This window comes from Buteo buteo, chromosome 13, assembly GCF_964188355.1.
Source record: "Buteo buteo chromosome 13, bButBut1.hap1.1, whole genome shotgun sequence".
NCBI classification, from domain to species: Eukaryota; Metazoa; Chordata; class Aves; order Accipitriformes; family Accipitridae; genus Buteo; species Buteo buteo.
Genome location: NC_134183.1, coordinates 29695600 through 29720174, shown reverse-complemented (window position 1 = coordinate 29720174; position 24575 = coordinate 29695600). Strand labels below are relative to the sequence as shown.

Here is a 24575-nt window from a genome sequence, read left to right as displayed (position 1 = left end):
GTGTCATTACAATAGGAAAGCAATTTGATCTAAAATATGGAAAAGTAAGAAAAGATTTCATGAGGTATCTGGAAGCTTCTATTCCATAAAACAAAAGCTTGTATTCCATACAAATGTAGCCAATGCATTTTAAACATATAAATGTACTGTTTCATACAGCATATCATTTGCCTCCCAGTCTCAGAGCTGCAGAATAAAACCAAGACAAACCACTCAGAAAAATCCAACAAAGTAGTTCTAAAAATGGCCATTTCAGTTTCTAAACCTTCTAAAAATTCTTTGGCAGAATAAGAAGTTTATTTAGATACAGGGTATGTGAAGGATTAAAATTTACTCTGCTGTGTCAAGAGGAGTAAAGGATATCAACTGTTCTCCTTGTCTGCAAACAGCATGGCACTGTATGAAACATTACGGACTGCTCACACACCTCAAGATTTGGTCTTTTCATTACAGAGTTTGTCTTTACTGACCTTACTATTATACTCATGTTATGGTCAATAATAAACACTAACTACTGATTCATACTGCAGCAGCAAAATGCACTATGCTGAATAGAGCCCAAGCAAAGCCAGTAGAAGCCTAGTTGGCTTCTGGACTCCTGGAATAGAGCATGTAAACAGACTTATTCCTTTTCCTGTTATAACAAAATTGGGATGCAGGCCAAGAGCAAGCAGAAAAAGAACAGAACAACATTCTTCATCCTTCCCAAAGTTGCTGCCTGTTATTTTACAAAAGGTGAAATATTTGTGGAACATGAACCACATTTTTAACATATATGCATCAGCATAGCTCTTGTGACTTCTTTTTCTTTCAGGCTTATGCCAGAAGTCAGAGTATTAAGAGTGAATTAAGAGCAATCAATGTTTGGAAGCAAAAGAATGCTCAATGAGACTGCCTGCAATTTTCCAGTCATGCAAATGGCATCTCAGAATATTACAAAGCTCTCACTAGAGCCAAGGCTGCCTTGTTTTCACATATTATTAGTAGAGGAAGGAACCATCCTGGGACACTTTTCAATATCAAAGGCATGTTTGTAGATGTAGAAACACTTGTTAACCATTCAGCTCTTACATTGAATGTTTGTAACTATTTATTGAACAAGATTTGAAGCGTGGCTGCCTGCCTTCTCTGCCCACACAACCACAGTTTTTTGAGTGCCCTCTTATATAAACTTCACTCAGATGACTTGGACATTCTTCTCATTGAAAAGACTTCAAACCAACATTGTATAAACAAGCTAGAAGGCTTGTTTACTGGCTCAGCCTACAAAACATCAAGAAATAATTAAGTTATCATTGGAATCTGGAACTTTTCCATTAATTTTAAATACAATTTAATTCTTCTCTGTAGAATAATCTTGTTTTCATAGCCAACCATATATATGTTTTATCCAATGCCTAACCTATGCTTTTTATCAGAGATAATTGACACTATTATAAATAGCTGCAAATTCAGTACTCAATTTATTTAAATCCAGTTTCTGACAACACCATAGTAAATTATATGTTGTACTGTTACAAATACAGAGATCTGCTAAATGGAGCAGATTTATGTTCTTTCATGTGAGTTCCATTCCATCTCAGCTATATTAGTCATATGATCTGCTCATCAGTTTACAACCTACCATTGCTCTGCCAAATACTAATTTTCTAAAATTGTATATCTACACATGGATTCAAGTTTGAGTCACTGTAGGTCTCACCCATTTCTTTTTTGTAAAGATTTGCATAGGATTGTTCTTATTATTTTCAGGCAGTGTAGGTTAAAACTCTAGGAAATAAGGAACAGTCTTTTGAGAAGCACATAGGACTAAGTCAATTATTTGAATGAGCTGCAAATTGTCATTCAGTGATTTTCTGGTTTTATCCAGGTCTCCCAATAAACCATCATGAACTAATTTTCTATTTTCACTTTGTTTGTTTATTGACTTAAATCAATTTATATGATAAAGTTTAATACAGATAGGTTAACCCCGTCTAACCCATTCTAAGCATAAGGAATCAGGTTGAAATGTTACAGCAGTAAAGTACATATTTTATGCTAGATGGTTATAGAGCAGGAAACTAGAAGGTGTTATGGATTGTGAGATTAGAAATAAAAAAACCTGTTAAGGAGTTCCTTCTGTAAAGAAAGGACACAATGACACTTCCTTCAATTTTTTACCCTAGCAAGACTGAATATAGGCTTTTGTCAATCAACTTGATGGTGAACAGGTAATTTGGATTGATTTCAAAGATACTGTTGATAACAAAGCATCAACAAAATAAAACTTGTCAGCTGGAAGCATCACGTATAAAGGATCTTATTCCCAAGTCTAAAGCTAATGTGTCAGGTAGAAGGGGGGGTGGCGGTAGAGTGGGCTGGTTTAAGAATGATAGCTTTTTAAATAATGCAAGCAGTGTATTTTAGTTATGTATCTGAACACCAGATCCTCACAGATCCACCCCCGCCCCCCCCTTTTTTTTTAAATTTTATAAAATTAGAGGTCTGGATTTGATAAGGAAAGAAAATTGAATAATCTTTAAAAAAAATAATTTCAGCATTTAAAAACAATAGCTAGATCACTCCTGACCGTCTGTTTGGATCTCAGTAAATGAAGCTGTAGAGCAGCAGCCTTCTCCATTCAGAGGTAGCTTTGTGGATGCAGACTGTCCCCTCAAAAAAGCAAGAAACAGGCAGAACCATAGCCCTGCTTAACCTTTACACTATTCATCAACTACAAGTGGCCCGTGTGTATTGGAAGGGGACAGGGAAGAAGATGAGATTAAAGTGCAGTTTCCCTCTATATAAAGGCATATGGCAGTTAGTGTTCACAACACCAAGACAGGAGGGGAAAACAAAACAAAACCAAAGTCTTTTTCAGCAGCAATACCACTCTGCATTACTGTCAAAGTAGTCACTACTGCCTATAGGCAGCAATACCTATTTGTGACATGCAAAATGCTTCACAGAAATGAATTAATCACACATGACAAACAACATGTAAACAATCCACTTTGCAGCCGCAGAAACTGAGGCTAAGAGAACCTCTCTTAGCCATCAGGAACATAAGGAATCAATAACAGTAACTACAATTCAGATCTACAGATTTCTTAAGTAAGCTCTGCTACTAGTCTTATGGTCACCATGCAATAGGGTTATCCTGACATAACTGTACTTACCATCAGTGTATGTCTGCTGGGCAAAACCTACGCTACCTTTCTTTAGACAAGCATAACTGTGTACACTCCAGGTTGTTTCATTAGTTCACTATAACAGTAGAATTATACTGACAATCATATCAGCTGACCTAATTCAAAGAAACTTAATTTGAAACAATTATCTGTTCCTTTATATTCTTCTTAAATTCTCCTTATATTCTTAAACACTGACATTTTTAATCTGTGTTATTGGCGAGTCTCTCCTTGTAAAGTGATACTCATCTTAATACTGCACAGATGACCTGCCTGCAGACACTGCAAAGACAGGGACAACAGCAAGAAAGTAATTCTGCTTTCTCTTTTGGATAATTACTCTATGTTCCAGGAATTCCTCAGGTCTTCACCAGCAGAGTTTTGCCCTATCCCATCACACCCTCCAACATTCACATGAGAGCATGGAGTGCTATTGGCACTCTCTCCTTTTGGTTAGAAAGCTATTCCTATTTTCTGTCAATATCGTTTGGGAAGTTCACTATATCTGCTTATTCATTGGGTGATATTTCTTCATGGATCCTGCTATTAATGTATCTAACCACCATTAAACATGTTGGCTTTCTATTTATAGAGAACGTTACCAATACAACCAAACTGCTGTTTCAAAACCCAGTCTAAAGAGACTACAATCTGCTTATTTTTTAACCCACAAGGCTTACTGCTGTCCTGAAAAGCTTGCACATATGCGCATCAAGTACACTATGGAATCCAATCTAAATATTTAACAGTCATACTGCAAGACTCGTCATTCATAGCTGTTACTTGACTTATCAGTTTTTTACCACACAATCAAGTTTAAGGATAACAACAGATGCAAGTAGCACATGCTTAAAACTGATCTTGGCTCACTGTGATTTAGAACAGCATCTGAAACAGAAACCATGTATAGAACTTCATATATTAGTGAATTAACTCAGTGGTTTAACAGTTATTTGCCACTAAACTACTTTGTAATATATAGAAGCGTATTGCCTTCAGGACAGCTTAGAAGAAGATGTAAATTCCCAGCTAGCTAGGATGTGTAATTATTCTGGAAAGAAAAGTCATCTTCACTGCTCCCCTACTGCTATGACCACTATGGGAAGTGAGGAAATTTTTGCAGACTCAAAGATGTTTTTTCCTCAATTACTGTTGAATACAGATGCAAGTTGAAAAAAATAAACACTCTTATTTTGCAATAATTTTTCTTAATGTTTAGTTACACTATTCTCTGGCACTTTTGTGTATATTCATAATACTTGCATTTCTCTTTGAGAAGCTTTGTTACAGCAACCGTGAGGCTAAAGTTGCCAATCAATTATTTATTAACTACTAATGAAATTGTTGAAGACATTTAGTACACTATTTATTTCTTCAGAAACAAATGTGTAGTATGGTATTTATATTACAAATATGAAAATTATATTTGAAGCAGTTGCCCTTAAAGGACAATGGCCTTGACTAGAACTAAAAATAAAAGGGAGAGATTTGCCCAATACAGTAGATTAACACTAAAATGTAAAAAGCTATTGAACATGTTGCTAAAGTTAAAATGTGCTCCATTTAGAGAGCAGTAGATAGCTTAGTATAGTGTAGTTGAATATATTAATGCACACAAGGGTTAAGAGACTGCAGATGATTTGGAACACAGCTTCAATATTATTTGGCTTAACGTACTAACCTTTTTTTCTTTAATGTTTCTAGTTGTTTCCTCAACTTTTTAAAGGAAAGCAAGGAAAAAAAAAGAGACTTTAATGTATAAAGAAGGCAATATTGAAGCTGAGAGTCCTTTCCCCCCCTTTTATACCTGTATATATGATGTATGCTGTCCTACATAAACTTATTTTTAGTCAATACTCTCACTTCAAAAGCTGCTAAGTTTTAGAGAGAATTCCACTTAATAGTCCATTCCTATTTAAATGCAAAAGGAATGGAAAGGAATGGAAAACCTGGAGAGGGAAAAGTTATTTGCTGACAATATTGGGCTAATTGTATTACTAAGTCAGTACCAGGCATGTTAGCTTCTAAGTATGAGTTAGACTATTACATGCATGCTATTATGTCAGATTACCACAAATATAAAAAAGATTTACTGTATAGAGTACAGAATAATCAGAACCTATTAATGCCTTTAAAAAATAGAAAGCATCAACCTGCACTTGACCAAATCTCAGCTCTGTCCTTAATTTTGTGTGCGTTTTTAATAAGGAGTTTTCTTTAGAGCATTATACTCTGAGAGCCTAAGTGATTTAATTTACACTGAAGCATACATAACACATATGTAGAGGATATATTTACAGTATATTGATTGTACATTCAAAGTCTCATATAATACTAACATTTCAAACTTTTCAGCAACTTCAAACAATCTCTATAATAATGCCATCAGAAAATATATTAAAAAAACACAAACAAAGCAAACCTCGATTTTCTTCCAGGTATAGAATTTTAATCCTCTAATTCTACTGGCCTGGGCCTTGGGATGGGCAATTCTCTGCCCTGAATTAGATCTCTCTTGGACAGAGACCTCCATGGAGTCTGTGACCATGTGTGTATTAGATCACTCTATATAACTCAGATTGTTTTAGAGGGCTGTGATTTTTTTTGTTGTTTGTTTGGGGGATTTTTTTTTTTTTTAACTACTCACAAAAATTCTCTGTGAATTGTTTAGATTAAGGGAACAACTTTAAATGGGCAAAATGTTACTTGTAAGCCCTCTGGATTCCATCCTTCCCCCAAAAAAAGGTTTTATATATTTTCTAAAATGTAGTTAACTAATAATTCCATTAAATTCTTAGAACACAAAAGTATGAAATGGACAGTTTTTGATAACGAGGTCTGTCATTTGATAAATGGTAGCAATCATATGTGACATTTACATTTGAAAAATGCCACAAGCACAAACCACAACTACTGTTGACAGCAACATGCAGTAGGATGAGTAGACACACACAGATAGGAGCCATGCTTGCTAAACACCTAAATGACATTCATCAATAAGAAAGGTAGATATTAAATGTAATTCTAAATTTGCTGCAAAAACAATTTATTAAAAAATCCTCTGCTTTCTTTGCTTTAATATACTGACAACTATGAACTGATACATAGATTTCCACCTGAAAGTAAGAACCTGCTTTGGAGCTGTGAAGCTAATTGAATGACACAGATGAGATGAGAAAAACAAAACCTGTACAAGAACCTTCTTAGGTGCCAAAGAATTTTTATGCTTCAGAGCTTCTATTTTACTGTAACGGTTTTACAAGGCACAATCTCGTATACCACTTCATTCTTCCCAGATTTTCACAACACTACAGTTAAAAGAAAATTCAGAATTTTCAGTCTTCCTTGATACTTTAATGAATTGGGACATATTCTGAGCTATCAGTCTTCTCCTTGATAATACTCTGAAATCTCAGTACTTCACCTGTGATTTCCTAAGTCTTTCCACAGCAGTATATAGTCATTATGATAGTGTTGTGCTGACATCACTGCAGGATCAAGCAAATGGTATAGTGACAGAAAACCTTTATACAACTCTCTTCAGGTTGTGTAAATTCCACTGAAAAGAACTCATTTATCTTGCATCATGACTTCTTTCTATATGAAAGGTCTTTGAGATGAGAGCTAACCACAATTTCTATCATAATATCCTTTACAAAATTAATTTATGATGAACAAAAGATGTTTTAACCTTAAATACTACTTTTCACTCTTCTTAATGCTTTTAGACTCAACAGCTTTCTCTCAACACTTTTTTCATTATGTTGATTTATATGGTAAGAATTAGCAGTGATTTTTAGAACTCAGATGTGTCAAGTAACCTTATATTTTCAATTGTCAAATCATAGTTGTGTATTACACTAAATAAAGGCACCTATTTTATATAATCACCACAGCTTTGTTAAGGAAACAAGCATTGTATCACCTGCTCTGTGAAAAATAACTACAACTTTATGATCAGAGTTTATTTTCACATCAGAAAGCAATTAAATAATGTTACACCAATGAATGCTTTTAAGGCACAAGAATTTCTGTCAGCCAAGGGTTAACATCAGTATTAAGATGCTGGAACTGATATTAACCCTTCTTGTATCAACACGTTATAAAAAAAAAAATCTTACTTAAAACTGGGCTGCATTCAAATTAGAAAGGCAACAGAATGTTTTAAGAGATTTCAGGACTAGGACCACTGAACAATCAAATTAGCATTATTTTTAATGTCTTAAATGTTTTTAATACACTTTTACTAGACATGCCCATTATAAGACAACTATTAGTGTCCTTAGCTTAAGGGCACATAGTTTTATGTTCTATTTCACTTATTACATACAATCAGTAGTCAGTTGAAAGAAAATACTATTAATAAGACAAAAAATGCAATAGGACCCAGATGACTAAAGAAAGTTGTGTGTTAATGAATACAGTCAGATTTTTATATCTGCATAATTCTTCCTCTTAAACCAAAATGAACCATCAATCTCATAGTAAGAAATTAGTTTCAGCTACTATTACTTGGCCTCTGGAATTGCATAAGGCAAAATATTAACGTTATCTTCTTGAACCTAAAAGGATGGACAAAAAAGCATTAAATAGCCACAGGGTTTATTTTAGGTTGTAGATTGGGGGAGGTACATGAGAGAGGGTATTCTAACACATAGGTTTAGCTGTGGAACAGAATCAAGCATGTATTCTAAGCAAGCTGCCTCTTCAAAAGAAAGCTGCAGGGTGTTCATCTTGAAGATTAATCAAGACCCAGAAATACATAAGCATCCATAAAGCTCAATTTATTACTAATCCTGTCATGAACTAGGAAAAAAGTACTGGCAGATATAAGCAAAACATACTACATTTTCACCATATATTCATATATCTAAATTATTTATATTTTTATAGTAATTAAAATGTTCCAACTCATTGTGAAATCAAATACTATACTGTCTTACTCAACTTATATTGTGAACTTAACCAACATTACAAAATAACCCCCTGACATTTTAATGAAATGTTGATTCTTAATTGCACAAGCCCAGACAGTTTCATCAACATTATAGCATTAGAAAGCAAATCAGTTACAAATCAATGCATTGCATTAGCTGGAACACTGGGAGGTACATTCAGAATGAAAATAAGGAAGGGAAACAAAGAAAACAGAAAATGTATGTAGACCAGATACAAAAATACAAAGAGGATACATACCTGGAATAAATTCTTCTTAAAAATAAAATACAAATTACATACCACCATCTTTGTATTATTTTCCATTTATGCAGAAATACTGTACACAACTCCATTAGTATTTTGCTGTTCTTCCTTCATCCTTAGAAATGGTACAATACAACATGAGGCTGCTTCTCAGTGATTCAACTCAAGTGCAATCAGGCATGCTGTTAGTCCGCAACGGTATCTGTTCTAAATTCCACTGTATTCCCTAGGCAGCATTAAATGTTGTTGGTTTGTTTTTTTTTTCCTCTGGCTCCCGTTTTCTGCTCTCCCCCCCCCCCCCCCCCCAACTTGTGCTAACAGCTAAGAGTAATCATGGTGTTAGCTACTAATTCATTCTGCAGCTCAGCTTTATTTCTCCTCTATAATAGCAAAACGGGAGTCAGTGTCCTACTCCTGCTCAAATACAACATCAACGTGAGAGAACAGTAATCATCCTGGTGTTTTATGTGCTGGTAACTTCACCCGTTGCCGTTTTCTCCTGCCACTGCTTCTGAATGCAGTATTCGCTGCAATAGCCACAGCCCTCCTGCGTGGAAGGCAGCCCCTCTTCTTCACAGATAGAGTAAAATAGGCTTATTGAGAAACCTTGTTCCCAGAAACAACACACGCACTGCATCGTGAGAGCTAGCAGGTGCATCAGTGGCCACAAGGATAACAGTGTGAGACAGTATCTCTTGCTTGGTAGGGCCATGTTTCACCTAACCTTTTATTTATCAATCTGACATGACCCAGAGAAACAATTGTGTAGCTATTTCTTTCAGCAGTGCTTTCATCAACAGCTGATCATTTTTGGTAATGAATCTGCTAAATAGATTCATAGCTATTATCATTCCATTATTATTTAAGGATGCTCCAGATGATAAGCAGCATATCACTCTGTTTTCCATGAGAAGTATTTTCTGTGTTCCTAATTAATACGTAGACAGTAAGACTCAGTCATTTGTTTACTGGGATTCAAATAGCAAAACGGCTTATTATTGTGCATGCAGTGAGTAAATTGTCCCGTAAAGAATACAATTGGTGTTTTTTTCAAATGTTAACCAATTAATAGTGTAAGGCCACATTAAGCCTTACATATATTGAAGATACATGTAAAACTCTGACACATGAAGAACTACAGAAATACATCCAGAATGATCCTATATAAAACCATTCTACATACAAAGTATACACATAATCTAGGTGTAAAAGTTTCACAAAACATGTACATGCATAAAACCACAGCTATAATATTATCCCCTTTAATCTTGGGAGATAGCAGCACTGAAATACCATATAAAATACTAAGTTTTCAGCTAGTAAATGATGTATGTTTCCTGTATAAAACACATACAAAAACAAAACTTTGGACTTTCTGGTAATATGTCACACATTTGTAACAAAGAAGCTTGTAATTCAGTTATTTACTTCAAAAAAAATGTTAATAATACCTTGAATAAAAGGCAGCATTTAGAAGTATTTAAAAATTTCTAGTAATACCTATTTCTATTTAAAAATTTCTAGTAATACCTATTTAAAGCTTATTGGTTGTAGCTTTCACTTTCAGCAATCCTTGTATTATTGTTAGTAATGCGATCTTGGGGCACAATGCAACAGTTCCAGAATAAAATCTCTTACATTGTTGTAAAATTAATATTTTAGATTTTTTTGTATATCATTGTAAGATAATTACAGACCATCATATTTATTATGTCCTGCTGAAATGAATGCAACCTATAAATAATCCATTAATTAGATTTATAGTTAAGAACCAAATGAATGAATGCTTTGTTATTCAAATGTTGTTGTAGTTATTAGCCTGCAGCAATTACCTAATATTCTTTCTAAACTTAAATGAACTGGTGCTTCAAATCTGCCATGTTGCATGCCAACAAAGAATACAATAAAACTTTTATATAAGTGCACAATAGGAAATATTCCACTGATATCAATACTCAAGTGAACTAGTCCTAATTACATGAGATGTAACAACAATGCCTCTCAAAAATCAACAGGACTGCTCATGTAAGGATTAAGGAAAAAAAAAAAAATCAGCCTAATCAACCAAGGTTACACACAGCAGATATGCACTTACAAGAGATTTTATCAAGATTAAGCAAACGGTCTTGAGACTACAGACAGTAAAAACAGTAAATATTGGGAATTTTTGGCAAAAATTTAAGATTTTGTCATTTAATAAAAAAGTGTTTGCAAATAATGTGAACTCATAACACTTAGATTCATGTTTTCATCTTCAAGCAAATTCCTAAGTATTGACCCTGTTTATACTAATCAGTTATGTTACCCAATGTTGAAAGTTTCAGTTTGAAGCCACTTATTTGATAGCCCGGCATAAGCAGGAAATTTTGCTCTGCCAAACATATCATTCAATTGATATTTAAGAAAGAAAACCAAACCAAAAATCAATCCAAAGACCTTCAGAACTAATTATGACTTATCTACCCTGGAATAAAATTCCACGTAGAACTTGCCCAAGCCAGCAAAATGATGTCTTTGCTTGTAATGATACTGACCAATCAAGAATCTAGTTTCACATATAAATACATACTAATTACTGGCAACTGGAGTTACCCAAATTCATCTTCACAACAAAGTTACACTGTATCTCTGTTCACGTGATTCTCACATAGATCCGATGTTAAGAACTTTCTCTAGTAAATATATGAACAGACAGTTCTAGTAGCCCAAGTTACTTGTAAGCCAATGACTAGTATGAAACTACTGTGCATCTTGAAAGGGCATCCATGTCAGCCTTCAATAAACTAACACAAAGGAGTTTGCAGCGTGGGCCATTTGCGTTTTTGCAGTTACTTGCCAGTAACCTCACATGTTGATGAAGCTGGCCTTAAAGAACCACACCTTTACAGGTTCACACTGATCTACTGTACTTCACACATACAGCGTTAAGGATACAACCCCCATATGTAGAAGCAACAGGAGAAATACAGACTACTACAGAGATGTTGCAGTTTGTTACGCTATTCTAGCCAATCCCTGTATCTTAATGGAAAAAAACAACAAAACCCCACCCAAACCAATGCCCATCCCCCCCACCTCCCCCCGCGCAAAACCCAAACCCAAACCACAACCTGAACAAAAAACCCAAACCCCGATGGGCAGCTATAAGCCTTCAGGTAGAGAACTGCGATTCTGTGTGCCTGTTTCCAGGATTATATGACCATGACTTTCAGAGATGATTCTTGGAATTCTTAGGAATAAAAGTCTGTCCACTGAAAATATTTCACTAATTTCCATCACAATTTTTAAGTAATAAAACCAGTATTAAATAACGTATAACTATTATATAAGTTATTTGACTATTTCTATTGTTTAATGCTTATATTGAAATGGTGACAATTATAAACTGATGGAACAACTTAGAAGTAATTTATATTTCATGGTGGATTTCAGCCTGAAAGTTGGAAAAGCTGTCCCAGAATTAAGCTATCTTTCTTCCGCCCCCCACGTCCCCGGTCTGCTGAAGGGACGGATGTTTCTTCCCTTTCACGAAAGAAAGGCAATCACTGCGTCAATTCTTAAATCTAATCCGTCAATTGAAAAGAAGTCCAATCAATCCGTTCTTAAATGACAATATTCTGACCTAATCGGCTTGGGTGGGTGTGGGGGCGTGAAGCTGGGAAGACCAGAAGGGCAGTGGCTGTAGCCAGGCTCTCCCTGACACCGCGCCAGCTGCTTTTAGCCGCAGAGACGCCCAGGAACACGCCGCTCCCTCCGAGGATGTCGGTGGCGGGGAGGCGGCGCGCAGCGCCCTTCGGCGGCCGCCGGCGGGCGGAGGGCAGAGAGGCGCCGCCACGCCGCTCCCAGCGCGCCCCCTGCTGGCGGCCCTGCGGCCTCGCCCGGCCCCGGCCCTGCGGCCGCCGCCGAGCAGGGAACGCTGCGGCGCCCGGCTTGTTGCGTGTGCTACCGGTTTCAGGTCAGGCAGTTACGGGAGCTAAGGTAGCGACACTGAATTAAAGGAGGTGACCACGTTGCTTCTCCTGAATTTTGGGTTGACCTGGGGAAAGCTCTTAACAGAATGTCTAGTCTACTAAAAATAGAGAGAAATGTACAGAATATAGCATCTCCACCCCCTTTGTTCTGGAAGCACACACAGAGTTTTGAAGATATGCTTCCCCATACAAGAAATTTTTTTCTATACAATGATTATTTTCTTCACCGTAGCTCAGTGTTTTCTTCTAAAAAGAAGATTTTATAGCAAAAGCGGAAAGAGGAAATAACTATTCATGAGCTAAAAATCTTGGTATTTCCTAAGTTCATGGGATCCACCCGTGAGCCGTTTTAGATTTTACTTCAGAAGACTACGATAAGTCTTTTGGAGTTTCTGAAGTTATGAAGGCTAAGGCCATTTCTTATTCCACACTAAACCTTATCCAAACACTGTTTCCTTAAACCAATTGCTAGGTTTATAAAATTATGCAGTTTGAATTCCATTAAGTGAAGTAAAACCAGTTTTGAGATTTTTTTTTAATAGCAGTTAACAGGGACCAGGCAAAGAATTTAAAAACATGGTAACAGCTTCTTGCCAGCTGCAATTTAAACAAAAGCTGGCCCTGATTTCAAATGGAATCACAAGGTGGGATCACAGTGAAAGCAAATACAAGGGGAGGGGGGCAGGGTGAGGGAACAAAAACTAAAAGAGAAAAATTGAGAAAGGCCAATAACTAAGCATATTTCAGGAGGAAAAAGGGAGCATTCTCCCCGTGAGGATATATCAAGCACCCAAAGTTATGCATTAGAAGTGGTAACTTAAGAACAACATACACTGCTCCTGAAATTTAATCTTCTCATTGTAATCTTCCATTATGACTATTATATTCATTGTTGCCCTCTTGGAACATGTTCATTCTAGAGACTATTTGATTTTCTTGTCTAGGAAAGCAGAATGTTTGCTAAAGAATTTTTTTAAAATCAAGAATCTGACTCAGTTGCCACTTCTCACATAAGGAACTGTTTTTAGTTTCATGCTTTGCTTTCTATTACTGTGTCCCTTTATGTTTTGCCATAATTATAACATTTTCTGCAGTAACTGATCTCTTACAGATACTGCAATTAAAGCATTAAACTCTTCATTAATCACAGAAAAGAAAGTATTTCTGTTTCCAAATATTAAATCAGACTATTGTTCTACTAAACTGCCTCTGATCCTGGAAGAAAACACCAAAAGTTTCGGCAGAATATGAATCTTCATTATTCTTCCACAACCACAATATAACTAACTAATTGTTCAGCTTAGTACTTTATGCAGAATAATACGCATTAGTGTAAAATGGTCAAGGACTCACACAAGCATTATATTTAGGGAATATTCTTACTTTTTTTTTCCTTTTATCCTAAAATTATCAATTATCAGCTGCATTATGCAAATACTTATTTTTACTCTCTTAAATTACATATAAACTTATTATTAGTGCTATTGACAGGAAAGTATAATGAACTCAGAGTAACATAATTTGCCTGCTTTTTCACATTTGCCCCATTATACAAGCCAATTTTTATTATTCCCTCTTAAAAGTAATTTATTTCTAGTCGTTCTTTACACCTTGGTTCCAGATAAATAACTCATACCATATGCAAGTGCTGCCTAAGATCTAACTATATGCATTAGACTCTCCTGTACCTTTCCTGTCCCAGGTCTATCAGTGCATGCATTCTAGTCCCAGCTGAGGAATTGATTGTTACTCAGCCTGGGGGTTCAAGTTTCTTTGATCCAAAGTCTCCTCAAATACAGTACAGGTGTATGACCCTGGCTGAGCCTTACCGAGAAAGCTGTAGTTATGATGTGAGCAAGACAAGAAGGGGGGGGGGGGGGGGGGGCAACCAAACAACAACAAAAAGGGGGTGGGAAGTTAGCAGCTCAAGGACTTCAGAGGTAACATACTGATATGAAAAGCTATAAAAGTGGAGAGGGAGGAGTAAAGAGAATCTGAGGATGGCAATTCAATACCAGCAAAGATCAGCCCATTTCAAGGAGTGGCAGAGGGACCCTTTCCCTGCTTTCCCAGCCCAGAGGAACATGAAAATAGAATATAAACACTTGGTCTTATCAGGGTGATGCACATATCAATGATTAGCCTAGTAACTTCCTGATCTTAGCTTTCTGTTGTTCATATTAAGTAATAAATAGTTGCTCTGGACTCTTAAGTCACATTTATCTTGCTTGCAGTCTCTTTGCATATGGTAAAGTTCATTGGAACAAAAGTGACCTAGAGTGGGAGAGTTACAGCATCTCTATTCCACACAACCCTGTTATATATTTAAATTCAAGTATATACACTGAACAGCACTACTAACAGCACTAATTAAGAGTTGTTTCAAGACTTGCCATGAGTGGCAGCAGTATGGAAAGATTTAGCAATAAAGAGCATACCACCAAACCAGAAAAGAAAAATTTCTTAGGTAGTGAATTAAAACAATCAACCTCATTGATCTGAGAATAGGTAAGAAGGGTAGATCACAAGGAAGATCCATAATGATGAAGTAGGAACTCTAAGGCAGATGCTGCAAGGATTCTAGAAGCTGAATGCTTGCAACAATCCTGCTCACAGCGCTAGGACTGCCAGAGCACAGGGTTACATCCTTTACCATAAACCCGGAAGCAAGGTAATTTGCTCTCCTGGATCTCTTTTTTCCCTGAGCCCTCTTTCTCTAGCCATTGCTTAGATTCCATCAGTATCATTAATTAGCTTTTCAGTGTATGACCTATCATTCGCAGTGCTCTGTTCTTGGCTGCTCTCAGCTCTTTCCTATCCTAGATCTCCCACTGATGCGATTACTGGTCATCCCAGTATTTCTCTCTCATCACCCTGGGACTTCTCTCCCTTTCTTGACATCATGAGAGGTACTCTGCCAATCCTTATAATTAACAACCCCAACACTCTCTAATGTAATGGATTCTTGCCTTCACAATCCTAACTATTCATCTTCAGTACCTTCACTGAATTCCAAAAGCCAGCTTTTGCCTCCACAAAATGGTGCCCTTAAAGGACAGCCCAGTTGATTCATACTAACTGGCTTATCTTTCCTGTTTTATGTGAAGCATTCTCCCTTGTAATCTTTCTCTGTTGAGTTTCACAGTCTTCCAAGCATTGCCTCAAATCTTCACAAAACGCTCTATTATAAATACGCTTCAGGATCTGTATAATTCTATAACACATTGACTTAGCCACAGACTACCAATAAAACCAGTAATAAATCATTTAACATGAGTCCAAAGACAACCTGCAAAACCGTGTAACACGGTTACTAAAAATAGATCTTGAAACAGGAGGAAGGGAAAGCATGTTACAATGGTCCCTTTTTGAACTCTGAAGCAAGGGAGAGAACTGAAGTTTAATTGTGGAAGAGAGTATGCTACATTCCTGTTGATTTTCTTTTATGACAGTCAAGAGAGAAAGCTTAGGTTTCTTACCCTGTAATGTGAATCACGATATCTCACTTTTTGAAGAAGAAAGCAAAGTGATAATTCTTTTTCTGACCTTGCCTAACAGAATCCTCAAATAATGGTGCAGCAGCTCATAAAGGTTTCTCCCAGGGTCTATCATTCTTAATACCGTCAACTGAAGAAAGCAATTTTTAACTTTCACATTGATGGGGGGGGGGGGGGGGGGGTATCAAAAAATACCCAAACTCACAATAGCATAGGAAGATTTAAGTCAAAATAAGCCTTCAAATAAGTTAACTGTAGCTTTACTCAGATAAAAAGACATCTCCATTTTATTTTTTTCAAATTTCTATTGACTTTTTGATACATTTTCCCGCAAGAAAGTTTCAGAGGAAGACATTCCAGAAAACACACAAGTATGCTAGTGAGTTTACTTTAAAAGATAGGAAAGAAAAGAAACAGAAGCAGTTCTTTGGTCGAAATTGAGGTAAGTGTGATTTCATCTTTTTACATAGTATATATCCTGCACAAAAGCCATGAGACGTGGAAGACAAAGTGGTAGAATAAATTTTAACTTAAAACATAACACAATTATAATTAATCTGTGCTAGATAATTTAGCAAGAGGGCAGCATAAAACTCTCAATTGCTTTCATACAACTAGCAGCTATATTTATTGCTTTTTGTGACTTTCCTTCATGCGTCTGATATGAGAGTTGTTATCCTGACCTATTAGCTGAATTCATAATCCATTATCTCTTCTTAGAACCATGTATTCCAGGCTGTAATCAGGATGAAGTCATGCATGATTTTTGAAGCCATGAATGAAGATGAATCAATCTTTCCTCTTTGAGGAAGTAATTGATGTTATTTGTTGTGTGTTCAGTGGCCACAACGTGAGATACATTCTTGAACTCCTGCCTTTATCAGTGAATTGCCTTTTGTCAAAGTAAACTTTCCAAACACCACTTTTTGAAAGCCTCAAGGGCAACTATGAAGTGATCTTAGAACTGTTAGTCTAATCTCCCCATGTTGACCTTTTTACCTTCTTCATGTAAACTCAAACAGTTCAGACACAAGATAGTCAAGACCACTTGTACCATAAAAGTAGAACAGCTTGACATAAGCAATCAATAATTTTCTTCACATAATAACAAAAAAGAGTGATTCAGAAAGAAAAGACATACCAGAAAGTCACTTAACTCTTCAGGTATTTTGAACTTCCTCATAACATCAATTAACATTTTAAACCACTGTCAAAATGTCTTAAAGTTGACAAACATGCACTGATACTAAATTCACTTAATTGAAAAGAAAGTGCACTTCAACATTTCTTTGTTTTCAAATTGTCAGTTTGTCACTTTCTGTTTAGATATTTCATCTTTGAAATAAATTCACAAAAATTTAAGAAATGCAACTTGTTTGCTGACAATTATTTAGCCCAATCAATATGCTGATTGTCACTTGAACACTATGATTACTTTTGAATTGCATCAGGATTCAAAATATCTGTTATTAACACTTCATGAAAAGGAAATACCTGTTTATTCCCACTTCAAGACACACTTGCACTCAAAAATATTACTTGGAATGCAGGATTAAAAAATTGTTCAACTGGAAGATTGATTTAAAAAAATTTACAATTTCTTTAGGCCTATTGAAATTTTTTAAAGGAAAGCTTTGTATTAATCTCATAGCCCTGTGGCTCCTAAACAAAGAATGATTTCTGCTTACCCAGTCCTAAATTCCCATTGCTGTCACTACATAGTATCTGCTTTAGTATTAGTTTATCAAGATTTTTTTCTGAATAAGACAGTAAATCAATAGTGCTGACAGGACTAAGCTACTGATAACTTTACTGTTAGTGAGCATTCTCATACTGAGCATCACCACTGCATCCATCATATAGTTAACCATGAATCACAAAGAACAGCATAAGAACAATCCACAGTGAATACTTAATTCTATATAATCTTTTTTTTAAATATCAGAACACATGCTAATATTTTTTTTATTTAATGGCATAAACTGTGACATATGGATGTCCTGTTCTTGTTTTGCAAACTAAGAAATAAGGCATGTAGGGAAGATTTGCCTAGGCAAATCTGTGTCATTATCACTGTTGATCTCCAGGTTATAAGACCAGTCAATATAGTGCCACTATTTTGCTATTTTTGTTTCCAATACTTACTATTATCATTAAACACAGTTGTGGAACGATACAAAGGGTAACTCACATGAGTAGTCTCCTGCTTAATGTTAGCCTTAGGATTCAAATACTACGCTCTGTATTTTATAAAAAGCATATCCATCTCAGAGAAGTGACAATTATTTATTCAAGAGATGATATTTCAGCAGCAAAACAGTCTCTACTACACATAGGACTAGTAGCTAAAGATATAATCACAGTGACATACACAACTGGGTTGGGAGGGAGGAAAGGGGAAAATCCATTTGATTGTACTCAAGACTGACATTGAGTTAAAGGAAAAAAAAAACCTAAATGCATCTTTTCATAATTATTGCCAATACTTCATAGCACTCATTTCAAATCTGTTAGACAACTAATACAAACAAACAAAACCCCACCTGTCCACTGTTCCTAGCAGTACAGTGAACATGAAAATGAAAACCATATACTAGGACTGGATTATTGTAAAAGAATTCTGGTTTGGATTTTTGTTTTTAATCAATAAGCAGAGCAGCAATTAAAGGACCCTATCTAGTCCTGCATTGACTTTTAAAAAGCTATTAATTCTGATATGCAGTTTTTCCTCAAATGCTTAAGTCTTCTCCCCTCTCAAATATGGGATTTCCCTAATACTTTTATCTTAGCATTGCTATATCCTAGATGATTGCAAGAAAGCCTAACTATTGCTATTTCAAACAGACATCAAAGCAATTTTTATATAAAAAGATACATGCTCCAAACCAACACTTTGGCACTTTTCCTATCTGGTCAATGTTCAAGTAAATATTCATTAGCTACAATGCCTCTGGTGAACCACTCGATGTCATCTTGTATTTGATCAGAACTGCCTAATACAATTTCTTATTTCCATAGCTTAGCATTAAAAGCATACATTCCAAATATCCTTACTAGAACTTAAGCCACTTATATATTTTCGAATGCAGCAAGAATTCATGTTTGTTTCACCTGTGAGGAAATACCTGAAGCAATAGCACTCCACTTCTCTATGGGCAGGTATTTTGTAGTTCTCTATTTTAAAGACCATCCACCTGAGAATTCTACACATGCACACACACACACACACACACTCATCGCTGTTCCAAGCTAAAACTGCTTCCCTAAACCTCTAAGAATAGTTAAAACCCCCCAAAAATTATTGTTACTCCTCTCTTCTTAAAGGCTTCCAGTGATGGACACCCTACCTACAGCCTGCTCCAATGCCTAAAAACCTTCCTTGTGGTTACTAAAGGCTGTTATTTCTTTTTCCAGTTCCTTATGAATAGGGACAGTTCCCTTCTTATGCAAGCAGGATCTTACAGTATAAATAAGTACATATAGAGGTTACTTTCTGTGAGAAATTACTTATTTTACTTTATGTGTTTGCTTGCCTCCATTATGAGGCTCTGTGAATATTTTATCTTCTGTAAAATACATCAGGATTGTTTAGTTTTCTGATCTTCTTGTGCTGCATGTTCTTTTTGTCCATGGCCCTTTTTTAGCCACAAGATTACTTGCAAGTGTAAAGCTCTTTTGATTGGGCATTGGCAGAGATTCATCCTTCATGCCTCTCAGATTTTCTGAGCAAAGAATGGCACTTAATGTCACATCAATTGTACTAAATCAATGATGGGATGATACCAGTATACTGTTTCTGAAAACCAGTTTATCTTCAGGAAGAAAAGACAAAGCCAAAAGACCAAGGCAACCCACAACCTAAGGCACTGAAGCATAAAGGACTAAAGACAGAAGGATATTTCAGGCAAAATAACTTTATCAGAAGAAAAATCTTATTCAAATTAATTTGTAAGTAAAAAAAAAAGGAAAATAAATTCTTTACATTTAAGCAAACTACAAATCTGATGTAACGAGTGATCAGATTATACACTTCATTTTGCTTTGTGCAAGATCTCTTAATGTGTGCATAGGCCCAGGAAAATCAAAAGCTTAGTTGAATAAAATGCTAGCATCTAACTTTGCATTATATACAGACCTACTTTTCACTAAAAAAGCCCCTTTATTAAAATAGGCTTAGAAATGAGTTCTGACTTACCTTCAGCATTAGGTACATGCTTGGTGCAGGCATCATGATAAGAACACAAGCTACCCAACTTGACAACACAAAAGGTGTCCATTTCCCCTTATTACCATTTCCATTACCATGGAAAAATCCCAATATAATGTTCAGTTATATAGCATCAGAATTATTTAAATACTTTTTAGATTAAGGTTTCACCCCCTTTGGTATCTACATCTCTCTCTGCAAGACAACTCAGCCCTTCAAGAGCTGTGTTTTCATAGTCTCCCATGTCCCAGATTTCTACTAAACGTAGAATTAGAAGCATATGAAGACCAAAGTTTAACATACACCTTACAATGAAACAGGAACTCAAGATTTAAATGACCCTTTAAATATTTATAGAAATTTTCTACTTCTCAAAAAGAGTTCCACATGAGGTATTTGCTTACAGCTCCCGTCCACCTGATCTTCAAATTCTTTAAAGACTTACAATAACTTTATCACCATCTTTCAGCCCCAACCTGATCCTAGATTAACTGCTGAGCAATATGTCCTTATTTCAGTGTGGTGAGATATTTTAACTACTTTGCTACAGAAAACAATTCAATGGCACAGTGACAACCCAAGATTCCAGTTCATGCACATTAACTTGTTTACTTAACCATCTTTTAACCACTGACCTCAAAATTACTTTGAGGAATGGTAGTGGGAAGAAGCACGATATTAACATTCCTCTATTCAAAGACTTATTTTAACATCTGAACGAAACGCAGCTGATACATCAAATCATAAAGTAAAGTAACTGACTACATGATTAGTTATTTGGTTTTAAACTCAGAAATTAATTTATCCCGCTGACTAGGCAATTAGACAAGCACTGAAAGCTGACTGTTCACAGAAGAAATTCTGAAAAAGCATCTTAAGGCTATTGTAGTCTCTGTCTACAAGACAAAACAGGATTCTTTGGGTTATCCGAGTGTTGTGTTTGATGTCAGTTAGACCAGGATCTGTCCTGCCCGCCTCCTCTAGTGAGCTAACATTTGGCATAAAAAAACAGAAAAGCTCAAACCAGTGATAAGAGTAGGATGCAGAAACTGAGATCATGTGAATCAGAAAAGCACTCTTCCCACAAGACCCCTGTATAAACAGATATTTTTTTCCCCACTATTTTCACACAGGATCAGTCTATGAATTATCACAAAAGCAACAGAATTCAGTAAAAAGAAATAGGAATTGGTACCCAAAAGAGCAGGAAAAAAATACTCAAAAGAAACTGATCAAGGTGCATCTTGGATGGGGTTCAACTAGTATTTACCACTAAACAGGTTTGGCTTTGCTATAAAAGCATAGAAGTAGCATTGTACAGCACACTACCCAAGAATAAGCAGTATTTCCAAAAAGCCTACACACAAATGAAATAGGAAGATAAGTCCATGACTTTCAGGTTTTTGGTAGGTCACTATACACACTAAGACATAACTTTTGTGTTTCTTAGAAGTTATCAGCAGTAGTTTTGCAGGTAAGGCTAGAAGGCAACTGATGGCATTCTTTTTCTGTATTCTTACTAATTTAGACACTATAAGCTAATTTTCTGCTGTATAACACACTGTGTGAGTAGTGAGCAGGAGCAGTTTTTAATGCACAAAATATTTACTAGACCTCGGGGAGCTAAGATCCAAAGCCTCACACAACTTATCTCGAGCTTTTTTCAAAACACGAATCTGAAAGAGCTGTGTGAATAATTTCCACTCAAACACTGTACAGTGGAGACAGCTGCTTTATAAGCATTGTTTCAAAAGGGCTCGATTGCCTTAAAAGAATTGAGGTATTTAAAAGGCATTACAGAAAAGCAAAAAAAAACCCCAAAACAACAAAACACCACCCAACACCACACCTAAAAAAGCCCATTCAGTCAATGACAACAGATAATGATACATTGTTGCTTTTAACACTTCCCCCACCCCCCAAACATAGATTTTTTTCTCTCTCTCTCTTTTTTTTTTTTTTTCTTTTTTTTTTTTTTTAAATACAAGCGTTGCCTCATCAAGAGCTCTGGTACTGCTTCTGCAGCATACATTCTCCTGGATGGCTGGTTACCTCAGCTTAGGCACATGACTTCTTCCTGCTCTGACCAGTGATATTCACTGGTGTATTCCTTTTCACGGGAAAGAAAAAACGTTTACTTAAGGAAGTGATGGCAAACCTACAGCAATTGGATTCAGTTCCTACTACGTGTACAATCTCCCTGCCACATACAGCCCTTCCAGAGAGATTGAGGATACTGGTTGAGGCTGCCAGGGTGGGGAAAACAACGGAGAGTTATAACTGCAATGCAAGAAAGGGCCACATGGAGGGAGGTGCTGTGCAGCTGTGCTCGCCTGTGCACACCAAACATTACCAGCAGCCAAAGTTGAACAATTTAATGCAAAAAATGGGATTTTAAGAGTTGTATTATTAGTTCCTTTCCTTTAACCAGAAGTGGCACAGAACTGACACAACAGGTAGTACTACTGAGCAACCTGGGCAAAAACTGATGATGTCTGAAGTCCCAACTGCTCATGTGAGGCAATGCTTTGTAGAGTTTAGGAGCAACAGTGAGAAAGAAAATACTTTGTACCATTATGATGATCACTTGCTGTTTATGTGGTCAATAATTTCCCTTAATTATCACATCTAATAAAAAATGCCTGTTTAGGGAGTGGTATCATCAGTAGAACTCACAAGATTTTTCTAGGAAAAAATATTAAAACAATGTTCTTAAAACCATTTTTCTTAAATATCATTGAAGTACCAACATTTCTCAATATCAATAGTTATTCAGAAATAGATGTCTGAAGTTACCATTTCTGGATTAATATGCAACACATAAGATGGCCAAATTACAATCATTTTTCATGCATCTAAAGAAAGTTTCAGAATCTCATCCTCTTTCTGTTTCAGAAGAAAAAACCCTGAGGTGAGGGAACCATACAGATTTAAGAACCAATGGAAGGAATTGCTTCTACTATCAGAAACCGAGCAGTCACATCCTTAGATCCTGCTGTAACTGAATAGCAGTTAACATGAACTAGAAACCTCATACTAAATTCTCCCTCCATCTGAAAAAATTCATTAAATTACAGTAACACATGAGTAGTTTTAAGAGCAGGTCCTACCTTCTGAATAGCCCTGGCCCATCTTGCTTTTGCAAAATTACTTCCATCAGCTTGATCTTTATTTCTCCTGGAGAAAGGCGGGGGGGAAAAAGTACTCAGAACAGCAAAGTAAGACAAAAAAAAAAAAAATTAGAAGAGCTCTGATAAGTCTATGGACAAGCAGATCAAAGTCAGCTAGAACCACCATCCATTTTCTCTGTATATAGCATCCTCTATATACTAGAAAATAGTAGGTCTGTGGAAGTTATTCTTTATATAAACTTATGGAAGCTTATTCTGGTCATTAACATAAGGGTAACTTTACACTTAGCAGGAAAAGAGCTGATTCAAAGTCACACACACTCATCCTCCTACTCAATATGATAAGCTGGTCAGTAAGTACTGTTTCAGTGAGCAGGTTCACAAGTGGCTTTGCTTTGTCAATATTAAATTCAAACAAGCTACGGAAAATAAAGGAAAAAACCCACTTCATTATGATCTATTTAGCCTTCAAAATGGAAGATTTATTTTATTCATACCTGATGAATGATGTGACACCATAAGCTAGATCAATATTTGTTGCAGGGGATGACCAGGTTAAAGACAATGATCTAATGTACTTTTCCATTATTTATGTCTATTTTCAACTCCAATCCACTTTTTCCAAAAGGCAAATAAAAGTAACAATCTAAGAAACCCTGATATTCCTATTTCAAACAGCTTTGTTTCTCTCCTAGGATTTGAACATTAAAATCAAATATAAACATTTGAAAACATTTTTTTTTTAAGTTTTGATAATTAGTATTTTGTCTTAGTCTCATAACAACTGAAAATAAGGGTGGAGAAACACATTTCTCTCCCACCTTTTTCTCATTTATTTCCAAGTACCCTGCCACTCTCTACTTGGGCTGTTAGTAAAATAGAATGTTTACAGTGAAGAGTCCCCAGACCTGATGGTGATTTGACTGCATACAAATAATACACAGCATACAAATAATTGATTCAGTATACAGGGAAAAATAAGCAGACACTAGACAGTAACTACAGCAAAGCACACGACAGTATGTCCATATGCTGATTTTCTCTGCTGTAACAAAATACTAAACTGTACTTCTGAAACAATTCCCGTTTATCCAGGCATTCTGAAGCATTTAAGATATGTTCAAGCAGAGAAGACTGACTCACAGTATCCCCTTTGGATTACAGGGGGTTCCATTAATTCTAAGGGTATACTGGCTTGAAAAGACATGATCCTTGCCCCTTTTATTATCAACAGGGTATAAAAGAGCATTGGTAAAAGAATGTATTTCCTGATTATAGGGGTTCATAAGTCAAGATTACAAGGTCTGACATCAAATGGCAGGAGGAGAGAAGAAAAAAAACAACAACAAAACAACCCCAAATCACCAAGGGGGGGCGGGGAGGAAACCTTTGAA

At 36.0% G+C, this 24575-nt stretch overlaps 1 protein-coding gene across 1 annotated transcript in view; it reads right to left on the bottom strand.

The window, feature by feature from the left end:
* UNC13C (unc-13 homolog C) overlaps positions 1 to 24359 on the bottom strand; it is a 216271-nt gene extending 191912 nt beyond the window's left edge. Inside the window, exon 1 of the mRNA XM_075045303.1 lies at positions 23161 to 24359. The gene's annotated coding sequence lies outside the window, so the exon portion shown is untranslated. The remainder of the gene's footprint in view (positions 1 to 23160) is intronic.
* Between the last annotated feature and the right edge of the window lie 216 nt (positions 24360 to 24575).